Source organism: Hyperolius riggenbachi, chromosome 6, assembly GCF_040937935.1.
Source record: "Hyperolius riggenbachi isolate aHypRig1 chromosome 6, aHypRig1.pri, whole genome shotgun sequence".
In the NCBI taxonomy this organism is placed as follows: Eukaryota; Metazoa; Chordata; class Amphibia; order Anura; family Hyperoliidae; genus Hyperolius; species Hyperolius riggenbachi.
In genome coordinates this window covers 139,066,068-139,081,703 of record NC_090651.1, presented here as the reverse complement: position 1 = coordinate 139,081,703, position 15,636 = coordinate 139,066,068, and the positions used below count along the sequence as shown (strand labels likewise).

The 15,636-nt window shown below is 41.6% G+C and overlaps 1 protein-coding gene across 1 annotated transcript in view; it reads left to right on the top strand.

The window, feature by feature from the left end:
- Positions 1–15,386, top strand: part of EXTL2 (exostosin like glycosyltransferase 2) — an 88,344-nt gene extending 72,958 nt beyond the window's left edge. The window contains exon 7 of the transcript XR_011022058.1: positions 15,281–15,386. The gene's annotated coding sequence lies outside the window, so the exon portion shown is untranslated. The remainder of the gene's footprint in view (positions 1–15,280) is intronic.
- Positions 15,387–15,636: the final 250 nt, after the last annotated feature.

Below are 15,636 nucleotides of genomic sequence, written 5' to 3'. Positions count from 1 at the left end.
CAATCACCTCCTGTCACCCCCTAGCATACCTACCCATCAGATCAGGCCCTAATTTGCCCCGTGTGGGCTCCTGATCACTCGGCCAAACCCTCAGATCCCCCTCAGACCCTCTTCCGATCACCTCCCCAGTGCATTGATTGCATCTATTCTACCCTCTAATCACCCCCTGAGACACCCATCAATCACCTCCTATCACCACCTGTCTCCCCCTAGCACTCTTATCCATCAGATCAGGCCCTAATCTGCCCCCTGCGGACTTCTGATATTTCTCCCACCCAGCATGGGTTTGTGTAAAAATACACCCCAAAACACATTATACTATTTCTCCTGAGTATGGCGATACCACATGTGTGACACTTTTTTGCAGCCTAGGTGCGCTAAGGGGCCCAAAGTCCTATGAGCACCTTTAGGCTTTACAGGGGTGGTTACAATTTAGCACCCCCCAAAATGCCAGAACAGTAAACACACCCCACAAATGACCCCATTTTGGAAAGTAGACATCCCAAAGTATTCAGAGAGGGGCATGGTGAGTCCGTGGCAGATTTCTTTTTTGTTTGTCACAAGTTAGCGGAAATGGAAACTTTTTTTATTTTTATTTTTTTTGTCACAAACTTGTGACAAAAAATAAAATCTGCTATGAACTCACCATGCCTCTTAGTGAATACTTTGGGATGTCGTCTTTCCCAAATGGGGTCATTTGGGGGGTATTTATACTATCCTGGAATTTTAGCACCTCATGAAACCTGACAGGTGCTCAGAAAAGTCAGAGATGCTTCCAAATGGGAAAATTCACTTTTTGCACCATAGTTTGTAAACGCTATAACTTTTAACAAAACCAATAAATATACACTTATTGTTTTTTGTTTTTTATCAAAGACATGTAGCACAATACATTTGGACAAAAATGTATATAGAAATTTTACTTTATTTGAAAAATGTCAGCACAGAAAGTTAAAAAAAATCATTTTTTTTTTACAAAATTCATGTCTTTTTTGACGAATATAATAAAAACTAAAAATCACAGCAGCAATCAAATAGCACCAAAAGAAAGCTGTATTAGTGACAAGAAAAGGATGTAAAATTAATTTAGATGGTAGGTTGTATGACCGAGCAATAAACCGTTAAAGCTGCAGTGGTCTGAATGGAAAAAAAGTGTCTTGTCCTTAAAGGGGAACTGAAGAGATATATATGTATATGGAGGCTGCCATGTTTATTTCCTTTTATGCAATACCAGTTGCCTGGCAGCCCTGCTGATCCTCTGCCTCTAATACTATTAGCCATAGCCCCTGAACAAGCATGCAGCAGATCAGGTGTTTCAGACTTTAAAGTCAGATCTGACAAGACTAGCTGCATGCTTGTTTCCGGTGTTATTCAGATACTACTGCAGATAAATAGACCAGCAGGGCTGCCAGGCAACTGGTATTGATTAAAAGGAAATAAATATGGCAGCCTCCATATACCTCTTACTTCAGTTCCCCTTTAAGGGGTTTTATGACTGCAGTCCTTAAGTGGTTAAGCATTCTGTGCTAGCTGAGTGAAAAGTAAAAGAAATAAAATAGATGTTTTTCTTGCTGGTGAAAGTGAAGTAAATCCTATGTGTTATGAACTAACATCTTCTTCTTTTTTTCACTTCACTTTCCTCTTATTTGTTAAGAACAATGATGTACTTCCTCTATCGTGATTTTTGCTTAGCAAACAATGGAAATTTTTGGCTACAGCAGCTACTGATGATTATTTACTTTCAGCGTTTCTCTATGACCTTAAGAACTGTAGTAATGAAGAGGACAAAGGAAAGTATTTCTATTTTAGGTAATTGTGTTTTACCAGCAGAATGCATTGGGTCTTCCTATGCTATGTGAGAGCTTATGTTTTTAAAAGTCTGCCTGGGCAGCCACAGCATGGCCTTTATCTACTTATGTGGCATCCTATACACTAGCCAAAGTTTGTAAGTAAGCATGGACGCACCTGTGGACACCAGCTGAGTGTGGGCCGTGGCTAAGTGCAGTGGTTGTGGTGTGTGTGTGCGCAGCTGCTGGAGCGTCCTTGGATACTTTAGTAAGTAAGGATGCTCCTGTGGGCAGTGGCTTATTGTGGATGCAGGCTAAGTGTGGGCAGCAGCTTAGTGTGGGTGGTGATTTAGTGTGGGTGGCAGCTTAGTGCAGCGGTTCTGGCAGCTTTTGAGAATCAGGGTTTCCTGGTATGCACTAAACATCAGTAAAGTTGACGTGCGCAGAGAGCACCTGGCAATTTTACCATTAATTTTGCTGACAAGGTAGATAGAAACGTGAATTATTGATTTGTTTGTTTGTTTTTTGCACAGGAAACACTTAAGCACTAATCATGGTATATGTACTGAGGTTCACATATACATTTATTTTACGCTGTACATTTTGCTCAATTAAATGGTACAATATCTGTATTTATTGACACTAGCAGTTTAACAAAACCCAGGTTAAGCACTGAAATGGTTCAAACTGAACCACTAGGTTATTAATTTCTTATATATGGTGCTGCCTTAACCACCTTAGGACGGCATCACGCCGATGGGCATGAATGCGGTGGCTCCCCCAGGACCGCCTAACGCCAATTGGCGTAAAGTCTTGGGGAGTGTTTTGCAGGAGATTGCCGATGCGCACGCATCACCACTTGGATGACAGAGCTCTGCTCTGTCATCAGTCTCTCAGCAGCGATCATTTCTTGGAGACTGTTAGACGGCAAAACCACCGTCTATTTACAGCGCTGTACTGGGGACAGCCGTGTCACTCGGCTGTACCCTGTGGAGGCAAGACAGCGATCCGCTGTCATAGGCTGAAGCCTATGTCAGCAATCGCGCTGATTATCTGGCGGTGGGAGGGAGGGCGGGGTTGTTAAAAAATCATAAAAAAATAGTAACATTTATTTAAAAAATAAAGCAATAAATATTTGTAAAAAAATAAATAAATAAACATTCTGGCAGGGATCATAGCCCACCAACAGAGAGCTCTGATGGTGGGCAGAAAAGGGGGGGGGGAGGAATCACTTGTCTGCTGAGTTGTGCGGCCCTGCAGCGAGGCCTTAAAGCTGCAGTGGCCCATTTTGTAAAAAATAGCCTGGTCTTTAGGGGGGTTTAAGTCCCTGATCCTTAAGTGGTTAAAGGATACATAAACTATGCTTTTTAAATGAGACACAGAGGTATATTTCCATGAACGGTACATACCTCTGTGCACTCCTAGCTGCTCAGTCTTCTCCTCCTGGTCCCCGTAATGCCCTGCAGAAAAGTTTCTGGCGTTCAGAAAGGAGCTGAACGGGACACCTTTCCCTATTTAGATAGGCAGATGTGCCCCCCACACATTGCCAGATGTGCCCCCCTTTAGATAGCCAGATATGCCCCACTTTTTCTGCTGCTGTTAATGCCTCTGCACTCCTCTGCAGAGGGAGGGAGAGAAGAAGGGGCACTTCAGGCAGCCAGAAAACCGCCTCACATGCACATGGGCGCCCTCACAGTCCTGCATCTGGGGACATATGTACCCCCTTGCCCACTCATAGCTACCCCTCTGGACACCTGCGGGACGTCAGAAGATGTTGATTTTTATTTTATTACTTTATTTTAATTTATTTATCAAAATATATTTTTAAAGAACAGACAATACAACTATGCCTGGCGTATAAATCTGTGCACAAAACCTGCCCTACCTACATCTCGGAGCTTGTTCACAGGTATACACCAGGTCGCCCCTTCCATTCCTCCAACGACATTCGCCTCACCACCCCACGCATTTCACACTCCCATGCCCGCCTGCAGGATTTCTCAAGAGCTGCCCCCACCCTCTGGAATGCCCTTCCACCACCCATCAGACTTGCTCCCTCTTTCAACACATTCAAGCAAGCCCTCAAAACCCACCTCTTTATGATGGCCTACCCACCTCCTACCACACAGTAACTCTCTAAAGAATATTTAACAGCCCCACCTAGTGTTTCCACCCCTCCCTTTAGATTGTAAGCCTCTGGCAGGGTCCTCCACTCCCTAGTGTAATCTACAGGATCATGTGCTCCTGTCCTATGACAGCCTGTACTTGTATTACTGGGCCTACCTAACCAGCCCATATTGCATGATCATGTATTTTGTACAATTTGCATGTATAACTTTGTTCTATGTGTATAACCCCATGTATGTCATCCTTGTATCATTGTATATATTTATTGTCCAGCGCTGCGTAATATGTTGGCGCTTTATAAATACAATAAATAATAATAATAATAATACAACCCCATTTATTTATGTATCAAATTATATATTGAAAGGACAATACAACCCAACAAAAGACCATTACAGTGTGTCAGACAGGCAGGGAAAAAAAATATCTTGTGCATACAGACAATAATGGCGATCCAGTGCCATAGCAGAGGAAAGGAACGACACTCCGTCTTGATAGCAAAATAGGTTGCCCAACAGATATAATAAACACATGTGGACTCTGCAGGCCTCACTCACTCACTATAAGTGAATAGCAATGGAGAACTTGGAGGGCCCTGGGGCCCATAGGTAACTAACACCCATGGTCCTACGCATATACCCGCTATTGAAAGGTCTGCATAATATCTCGTGAAACTGCTTCAACCTGGGAAATTATGATCTAAGTGTGTTTCTGAGGGGCACACCAAAAGAGGAGGACAGACACCAATGTTTTTTTTTAAAGATGCTGATGGAGTCTGCAGGAGTGCATTTTATGTGCATATGTTCATTTTACAGGGTTCTTTTCAGGTTAGTTATCCTTTACATATGTTTTTAAATGGTTTTATGTAAATATTTGAGATGATGAACTAATAAACATGTACATACAGGCAGTTCCTACTTACAAATGATGCAAGATACAATGTTTCAGAGATACAAACAATGTTGTCTTCATGTACAAAATACACAGTATTGTTTTATTTTATTACATATTTTTGTTACTGTATTACAGTATTGTATAAACTGTTATAAACAGTTTAAAACATTTTAAAAGTATATTGAAGTTTTTGGAAAGCACACTGAAAACAGACAAAATACTATATGTCCAAATCCAGAGTTGTCCAAAAATAAATCATTTATCATAAATCATAATTTCATCATGTTTAACACAGACCGGACTAAACTTACAAAGAAATTCAACTTACAAAAATCTCCTGGTACCAGGGCCGGATTTACCATAAGGCACTGTAGGCACGTGCCTAAAGGCGCCTGATGATAGAAAGGCGGCTTACTCTGCTCCTCTAAGGGGCACCTGTAGCTACCCATGATGGGAAAGGGAAGTAAGGAAGAAGTGAGAGCTGGGCCAGCCAGCACACTTGCGGTGCATTTTGGCGGGGGTTTGTAAGCTCATAGAGGGCGAAGTCTAGGGTGCCAAGACTTTTGTGCCTATAGGCTTCTGTGGCGTAAATCTGGTCCTGCCTGGAACGCAACATTTGTAAGTAGGGGATCACCTGTAAAACGATTTTCTGAATTGTGCTGCTTTTGGGTCATTATTTTCTCTTTGTTTATACCTTTCTTATAATTGTAATATTTTTACTAGCATGGTCAGGTCAGTTTTTAGGCTAAATATCTTTCAGAAGTGGGAAAAAGTGGTGTGGTGGTGCGCTAAGCATTTGCTACGGCAAGAAGTGGAAACATACAGTACAAATATTACAAGCAGGAATGAGCAAAAACATGGCTGGCAAATTTCTGATGGCTGGCAAACTTTTCAGCAAACCAGTTTTGCAAAATTGCATTGAAGTCAATGGTGCTCTTTTCTCCCATACATGTGATCATCACCAAATTTGTAAGATATATTAGGAAGAATAGTGGTAAAAAGTCAAAATAAGATTTAAAAAAAATCTTGAGAAAACTATTTTAAATTTACTATAGGAATATGTTTTTTTATGTCTGTTTAAATGACAGTTGCTGTGATATCATCCTCTATAACAGTGTTTCTCAACATTTTATTGATATGTACCCCTTTTAAAACCTTGTACTCACCAAGTACCCCCTAGCATAGTAAACATTATCACAAGTACCCCTTGACAAATATATACTTAATCGTAGTACATGATAATTGGTTCTAAACAATTTCCAAGCATTTACTATTGGTTTTAATTAGCTAAAATACTAATTTTTGCTGTTTAAATAGGATTTATCATTTTATAAAACTCTTAAGTTTGTTATTTTTGGTTAAGTATATCAAGGCCGAGTACCCCCTAGAACCCTCAGAAGTACCCCCTGGGGTACACGTACCACACGTTGAGAACCTATGCTCTATAATAATCCCTAAGTGTCTCTGCGTCCCATGTCCCTGTGTGTGTCCATGTGCAGGGACGCAGAGACACTGAGGGGGGAGTGACGCGTGGCTTGCAAGGCATGATGGGCCATGGGGTGGGCGGACGGACTGGTGGGTGTGCGCGGCAGGTGCACGGGCGGGGGATGTGTGCGCGAGCGCGGTGGGTGCGTGCGCAGTGACAGACCTAGCCCGTTTTTTAGTAGAATAATGGGAATTAATTGACGATTCATTTGCAGGGGACAGCAATACAGTCTTTAATGATTATTATTACTATTATAACTTTAGGTACTATAATACTACAATAAACCTATCTTATTCCTTTTTGGCCAACTGCATTCAGACTCCTTTGAACAGTGCCTAGTAGTTCCAGAAACATGAAAGTTAGCCATTGCCATTACTTTTTGAACTGTGTTACTAAACACAGAGCAGCCTCTGTTTTGGTTTATTTTGTAACTAAGAGACATGAGATAGACTGTCTGAAGTGATCAAAGCTTAGTTATCTCAATATGTTCTTTTTAGTTACCCATATGGAGAATTGGACCTGATTAGGAATTTTGATATGCAGGACCATAAAATTAACTACACATATAAAAGAGTCATACAGATTAAGTCATACAACTCTATTTACTGGACTTTCTCTTAAAGTAAGAAAAAATCTTCCTGTAGTAAATAAAGGAACACTGAAGTTTTTGTTGGCTACATAACATGCATGCACTTTAAGTACGTAATTTCATTGATTATTACTGCATTTATACCTATTACATTGATAACTGAAGTTTTTGTTGGCTACATCACATGCATGCATTTTAAGTACAGTAAGTCCTTACATTATTATTATTTACTAGTTGACCCAACCCCAAAACGGGCTCTAGGTCTGCTTTTGCCCGTGCACACGCCGCCCCGGCTCCCTGGCCCCGTCCTGTCTCAATGGCAGTCTGGGTCCGTGCTGCGCACATGCACAGTAGCATAAAGCATGGACCCAGCTACACAGAGACAGCACACGCAGGGACACAGGGGTTTTATTATAGAGGATACCAATTACATTGATTTTAAGCCATAAAAATGTAGATCCTCACCTCTGAATGCACTATATAAAAACACTGTGTGACTTGACGAGATGAGTGGCAATGATGTCCAATCTGTCACACAAGTAAAGTATTCCCGACCATGAGGCAATGTGGGCAGAATATTAATGCAGGAAGACTTATGTGGGGGTTTCTTTCTGTGAACCATCACACCAGCCTATTCTTCAGTCCTGACAGGAAAAATGCTGTCCTCATCCTGTACATGAAAAATGTACCTCCAACCAGTGATTGTGTGGGGTATCGGAAAGCCTACACAGGATATACCCTGTTTCCCCAAAAACAAGCCCTACCCTGAAAATAAGCCCTAGCAGAAGTTAATGAGGAAGAAGAGGCGGCAAGCAAGCAGGGACACAGCAGTGCTGTGCCGATCGTGCATTGGCCTTGTCACCCCAGCATGCAGAGAGGTTATCAGCTGTGTGCAGGGATGACAGGGCAGATGCCTGATCAGTACAGTAGCATACCTTAAAATCCAGGAACAGCATAGTACAAACAGGGCTGGTTTAAGGGGCCCTGTGGCCCTGGGGCAAACTGTAGCGTTGGGGTCCCCCAGCGCAAAGCTTTCACCCCCGCTATTACCCCTCTGCTCCCCGGGGCCCTGCAAGCAGCCATAATTACCTATTAGTCCCGGCGGGTGAGCGGACGGGGAGTTGCTGCAATCTAAGACACGCTGTCTCCCTCCCACTCTATCACCTGGTGCGTCATTTATAAACCACCTGGTCATAGAGTGGGAGGGAGACAGCGTGTCACAGAGTGCAGCCGCTGCCCGTCTGCTCACCCGCCGAGACTAATAAGTAATTATAGCTGCTATTATAGTTGCAGGGCCCCGGGGAGCGGGGGGAGCAGGCAGAATGTAGCAGGCTCGCCACTGCGGGGGCCTCAGCAGAGGTCGTGGCCCCGGGGCAAATGCCTCCTTTGCCTCTATGGTAGCGCCGGCCCTGAGTACAAAGGAACAGGAAAGGTTCTGCCGAGAGACTCTTCCTGATAGAAATATAAGACATCCCCTGAAAATAAGCCCTAGCACATATTTTGGAGCAAAATTTTATATATGACACTTTTATTTTCAGGGAAACGCAGTAGTGGTACACCATGCATCTCATGCACTGTCACATGAAACAAAGGCTTGCTGTGCTCTTTCTTCCATCCTTAGTGCATTTTTGAAACTTCCTCTGTAATTGGTCATTTTATAATTTATGGAACGCCTTGGGAGGTATGTTAGAGCTTTTTAAGATGTCCTCTGTGATTTGCAGTGCAATCTTTCCTTGTGCCAGATCCTGAATACACAACAGCTTCCCTGGTAAGTGATACAAGATCTTCTACCAACATGTTTCCTGTGGCTGTGGATAAAGAAGAGAAAGAGGCCCTGTTGTTGCAAAAAGAGGTATCTTTTAAAGGACAACCGAGGTGACGTGACATGTTGAGATAGACATGTGTATGTACAGTACCAAGCATACAAATAACTAGGCTGTGTTCCTTTTTTACTTTCTCTGCCTGAAAGAGTTAAACATCAGGTATGCAAGTGGCAGTTTCTGTCCGGGTCAGGACCGGGTCGGAGTGGGTCAGACTATAGCATAACCCTCACTGACAAGTAATTAATACCATAAAATACCTTCCTGTCAGTAAATGGCTTCCGAGAGCAAGAAAGAGATAAAAAAGGGTCAGCAATTCATAGATTTGAGCTCTAGAATACTTCAATTAAAGTGTCATTGAGCAGGGACAATGGAACAGTAAAAACGTAAAAACTAGATTTAAATATAAATTAAAACTGCAGGATATCTTAAAAAGTCATTTTTAGGAGAAGGTCCATAGATACAATTGTTTTTCTCATCAGTTTATTTTCACCTCGGATGTCCTTTAATCTACGGTGAGAATACACATCAGGGTGTACAGTGTTGGTGGTGGTGGTGGGGGGGGGGGAGGCTGACAGCTGTTTCGCTTAAAACAAAAGCTTCCTCAGAGGCCAATAGAGAAACACTGACAGACAAAGGGCTTGAGGTTTACGGTGACAGTACATAGTTCCCCTCAATCGTGCCCCTTTAGCAGAGAATCTCAATCTGATAATGCTCCCTTTGTAGAGAACTAGGTAAGCCCCCCCTCAGTATAGAGTCCACTTAGTACTATTACCCCCTCAGTACATAGTGCCCCTCAGTAGTACCCCTTTAAAGAGAACCCGAGGCTCCCCCCTGTGTCCCTTTCCTCTTTGCCTCTATAAGCCGATTAGAGGAAGCTTACGGAGGCGGGGAGGGAAGGGACACAGGCAGGGAGCCGCGCTATACAGGAGGCAGGGGAGCTGTGGTGACTGACAGCCTTCAGGTACACAGCCAGCTAGTGACAATCTGCGTGTCGCTAGCCTGGCATTTTTTTAATGGGGTATAGCAGAGCCCGGGGGGAGTCTGGAAACAGTGTGTAAGGACACAGAGGCTGCTCATTGTATACAGCACTTGCCTCTGTGTCCTAATAGGATTTTTCAAACCCACCTCTGGTTCTCTTTAAAGGGAACATGAACTAATTAAAATTATTTAAAATTAACACACGATGTTGCTGCAAATTAATATTACATACTTACCTCACCGTCAGTTCCAATCAGAAGCTCACCATTTTCTTTTTACAGTGATCCCTTCCAGTTCTGACAATATTTTTGTCAGAACTGAAATATACCAGTTTCTGTCAGTTATATATCAGCTGCTGTCAGTTACAACTGAATGTGCAAGGTAATGTCCATGTTTCCCTATTGCTCAAGTAGGCGATATTACAGTTTTACAATGTGCTGACCAGGAAGCTGTTATGGGGTAATGGCCATTTTTTAAAATGGAGGACAAAGAATTCCATTGATCACAGTGGACAAACAGGATGCAGGATAGGAGAAAGAGATTGAGGAGTAGACTACACAGGAGGTAAGTATGATGTGTTTATGTTTATTTTGACTTTTCATTTTCAGTTCAGGTTCTCTTCAATAGAGATTCGGATAATGCCCCCTTTGTAGAGAACTAGGTAAAGCCCCCAGATGGCCCTTTTATATAGTGGCTACTTACTTACTGTAAGAAGAAGAGGCAGATGGTCTTGGTGGTCTCTGTGGTCATTCTGGCAGCAGTGATTGACTACTTCACCTCACTAAATGCAATACCTAATAATGACGCCACTATATATAAACGTGTGTATGTGTATAAACAATAAAACAAAACATGTTTCAGGGTCTCCCCCTTCTTCAGGTGGGCTGTCATACAAACACAGGAATAATAAAGGTTGTAAAATGAAGGTTACTCCAGTGAAGCAATACAGGTGGTCCCTTACTTACAAACAGACTCTGTTCCAGGCAGTTGTTTGTAAGTTGAATTTTTTTGTAAGTCAAGTCATGTGTCATGCATAGTGAAACATGGAAAATGTTTAACTATCAGACAACTCTGGATTTGGACATATAACATACAATAAACAATGTTTTTGTTGTTGTTTTCAATGTGCTTTTATTTTCAACTACGGTACTTACAACAGTTTATACGATACTGTAATGTAACAACAAAAATATGTAATGACAAAAACAGTGCAGTACATTTTGAACATGAAGACAACTTTGTTTGCAAGTGTGAAACATTGAAACTCGTGTGGTTTGTAAGTAGAGGGCTGTCTGTATTGTAATGATGACCTCAATTAGTGCAAGTAGCAGAAGTAGCACTTGTTTACTATGAGTTCAATAACAGTTTTTCAAGCCGTATTGCATATACGTGTGAAGTTCCTTTTTGGCCTTTAGATAAGGTTATCTCATATTGTAACATCTCTGTTTAACACACTAGTAAGTGGCCGCAGAGGAATCTGACATCAAACAATTTTGTTACAAGTTAACCCTTTCTGGACCAGACGGTTCTGGCCCCTTAAACACCAGAGCCGTCCTTTCCCTATTGTGCACTGTGATTACTGTGATTGGTTCACAGTAATCACGGGGTCAGGAGCCAATGAAATTGACTCCTAACCGAGATGTGGAAGCTCTGCTGTCACTGTGCAGCAATGGAACAGCGGCGCGAACGGCAAAGACGGCATGAGTGCGCGGCAGTGATTAGTTGGAATCTATGTCCTGTCAGAGCCGTCCAACCACCAGCAGGATGTAGATTCCTCCAACTATGTTGGTCCAGAAAAGGTTAATTAAGCAAATCAGGAAATAGAAATTCACTCTTGATCATGGATCAGAAACTAGATGCAAATGAACAGAGGAGCCAGAAGGATAAAATAATATGATAAAATGTTTAAAACATGGAGGTGGCTACGGTGGAATATTAGCCACTCCAAAGGACACTCGGAAACAATTATGTTTCAAGGTATAATACAGGGAAAAAAAAGTATTTATATACTCCAAAAACTTCACAGCGCATTTTGTGGGCGTGACCCCACTTCTTCAGGCAATTCAAAAAGGAGCATACAACATGGAAGTCCTCAGAGGCGCTTATTGCAGACCTGGACTTCCAATGTTGTATGCTCCTTTTTGAATTGCCTGAAGAAGTGGGGTCACACTCACGAAACGCGCTGTGAAGTTTTTGGAGTATATAAATACATTGTTTTCCTGTATTATACCTTGAAACATAATTGTTTCGGAGTGTCCTTTGGAGTGGCTAATATTCCACCTCAGCCACCTCCATGTTTTAAAAATGTTATCATATTATTTTATCCTTCTGGTGCCTCTGTTCATTTGCATCTATCTTCTATCCACCCTTGGTGGAAGGGCGGCAAACGTCATACGTTTCTTCCTATCTACAGAGAGCGACTTCTTATCCGAGTGAGGACAGGTGTAATCTCCCCACCTGCTGTTACAGTGGTTGCCTGAGAGGTAACCCTGGTTTGTGAGTATCCTATACTTACCTTTCATCACTTCTCTATTGTGTCCATACATACTACACTATATTGGGTTCTCTGTGTCTCTGTGTTCTCTCTCCTCTAATTGATCAGAAACTATTCAACTTTTCTTCTTTTACAAAGTTTTCATCTAAGACTAGAACAACTTCATTTGAAATATTTGTTGGCTTATAGTAGTGTTGTACATCCCCCATTCAAAGACTGTCATTTTGAAAAAAAAAAAAAAAAAACATTGGCTATAGCATCTTTTAATAGGACTATTGGACAAGACTAATTGGAAAAAATTCACTAGCTACCGGTACTTTAAATAGTTTGCAGATTTCTTAACAATTTAACAAGGTATTCTGTAAACCTTATTAATAGCTGTTTAATATGAACCAGCTCTTGGTTTTGGTTTATTGGCCCTTTTAAACCTGCTTCTGACAACTGGTTGGATAAGTGATATGCAGGCTTGCAATGTGAGAACAACATAGATCATCCCATTCCCCACTACCTAGTTCATGGCAGGCTTATCACCAGCTGCATTTCACAGATCTTCCTATTATAGGCTTTTGTGGGATTAAAATGTTTTATTTCTTTGTTGAAACAGAAGACAATTATCTGTATGAAATTCAAACGCCATTTTTATTTCTGTCCAAATATGCCTCTTTAATTATGTGCACAAATGAATATAAGAAAACATGTTTGGCCCTAGTCACTGGGGTAAATACAATTTTTGCTTTATGAGCCTGTGTTCACACAACAGCTAAAATTAAAATAGGAGTGAGACTTACAATTGACCCCCTTAAATACTCTTTCTCGTAATTGGATTCACATGTGTATGTTACCAAGCCAATTTGAGTTCCAATAATTAGTTCTAAAGGTTTTGGTATCAATAAAATGACAACAGTGCCCAAATGTATGCACCTGCCTAATTTTGTTTAAACAATTATTGCACACTTTCTGTAAATCCAATAAACTTCATTTCACTTTTCAAAAATCACTGTGTGTATCTCCTACAGTGGTGTGAAAAACTATTTGCCCCCTTCCTGATTTCTTATTCTTTTGCATGTTTGTCACACTTAAATGTTTCTGCTCATCAAAAACCGTTAACTATTAGTCAAAGATAACATAATTGAACACAAAATGCAGTTTTAAATGATGGTTTTTATTATTTAGTGAGGAAAAAAAACTCAAAACCTACATGACCCTGTGTGAAAAAGTAATTGCCCCCCTTGTTAAAAAATAACTGAACTGTGGTTTATCACACCTGAGTTCAATTTCTGTAGTCACCCCCAGGCCTGATTACTGCCACACCTGTTTCAATCAAGAAATCACTTAAATAGGAGCTTTCTGACACAGAGAAGTAGACCAAAAGCACCTCAAAAGTTAGACATCATGCCAAGATCCAAAGAAATTCAGGAACAAATGAGAACAAAAGTACTGTAAATGAGATCTATCAGTCTGGTAAAGGTTATAAAGCCATTTCTAAAGCTTTGGGACTCCAGCGAACCACATTATCCACAAATGGCAAAAACATGGAACAGTGATGAACCTTCCCAGGAGTGGCTGGCCGACCAAAATTACCCCAAGAGCGCAGAGAAAACTCATCCGAGAGGCCACAAAAGACCCCAGGACAACATCTAAAGAACTGCAGGCCTCACTTGCCTCAATTAAGGTCAGTGTTCACAACTCCACCATAAGAAAGAGACTGGGCAAAAACGGCCTGCATGGCAGATAGCCAAGGCGCAAACCACTTTTAAGCAAAAAGAACATTAAGGCTCGTCTCAATCTTGCTAAAAAAACATCTAAATGATTGCCAAGACTTGTGGGAAAATACCTTGTGGACCGCCGAGACAAAAGTTGAACTTTTTGGAAGGTGCGTGTCCTGTTAAATCTGTCGTAGAAGTAACACAGCATTTCAGCAAAAGAACATCATACCAACAGTAAAATATGGTGGTGGTAGTGTGATGGTCTGGGGTTGTTTTGCTGCTTCAGGACCTGGAAGGCTTGCTGTGATAGATGGAACCATGAATTCTACTGTCTACCAAAAAATCCTGAAGGAGAATGTCCGGCAGTCCGGTTTGTCAACTCAAGCTGAAGGGTTCTTGGGTGCTGCAGCAGGACAATGACCCAAAAGACACCAGCAAATCCACCTCTGAATGGCTGAAGAAAAACAAAATGAAGACTTTGGAGTGGCCTAGTCAAAGCCCTGACCTGAATCCTATTGAGATGTTGTCGCATGACCTTAAAAAGGCAGTTCATGCTAGAAAACCCTCAAATAAAGCTGAATTACAACAATTCTGCAAAGATGAGTGGGCCAAAATTCCTCCAGAGCACTGTAAAAAATCGCAAACACTTGATTGCAGTTATTGCTGCTAAGAGTGGCCCAACCAATTATTAGGTTCAGGGGCAATTTCTTTTTCACACAGGGCTATGTAGGTTTTGAGTTTTTTTTCTCACTAAATAATAAAAACCATCATTTAAAACGGCATTTTGTGTTCAATTATGTTATCTTTAACTAATGGTTAACGGTTTTTGATGAGCAGAAACATTTAAGTGTGACAAACATGCAAAAGAATAAGAAATCAGGAAGGGGGCAAATAGTTTTTCACACCACTGTATATGGATATCGGAATTGGTGTCTCAAAGAAAGTCAGTGAATACTGGTTTATTAGAGCAGGATGTTGTGTTAGGCGAACGCGAGGTGTCCTTTTTGCTATGGCGTTCTAAAACGGATAGGTCTGTGAAGGGTGTTTGGGTTAATTTGTCTAGCCTTCAAGGTGCAGCTTTCTGTCCGGTATACAATGTGTGCCAATTCAAGCAATGCTGAGTCCGATCCGCTTCTTTTTTATGCCATGAGGATGGGTTGGCATTGTCTGTTTTTCAGTTTCAAGCAGTTTTGAAACAATGTTTAGCTAAATTGGGTTTGCAGGGTCTCAAGATAACGTCACACTCTTTCTGCATTGGGGCTGCAACGGAAGCGGCCCGCCTTGGCCTGTCGCAGGATTTAATGAAACGTATTGGTAGATGTGACTCTGGGTGTTTTAAGTTGTACGTTCGCCCGGGCTTGTTTGTCTACTAACTTCCCTTTATATGTATTTCTAGGCCAGAAGAGGATTATTTGGTTAATGGGACACTCCTTTATGTATTGGGCCAAGCAGAGGACAGCCATCCACCTTTACACTTTAAATCTGGGAATGGATGTGGATCTATTCCATGTGATCTGGCTAGGACAGAGTGGTATGTCTTGGTTTAATTTGCTGGAGAACATTTCAAAAAGCCTTTATTTTTGGCCGGTTCCTGACATTTTAATCTTACATTTGGGAGGGAATGATATTGGGAAACGCAAAACCAGGTTTCTAATGCACCGCATGAAGGAGGACATTATCCAGCTGCATCACATTATGCCCAATACTGTGATTGTGTTCTCAGAAATCATTCCTCGATTGGTATGGCTTAGA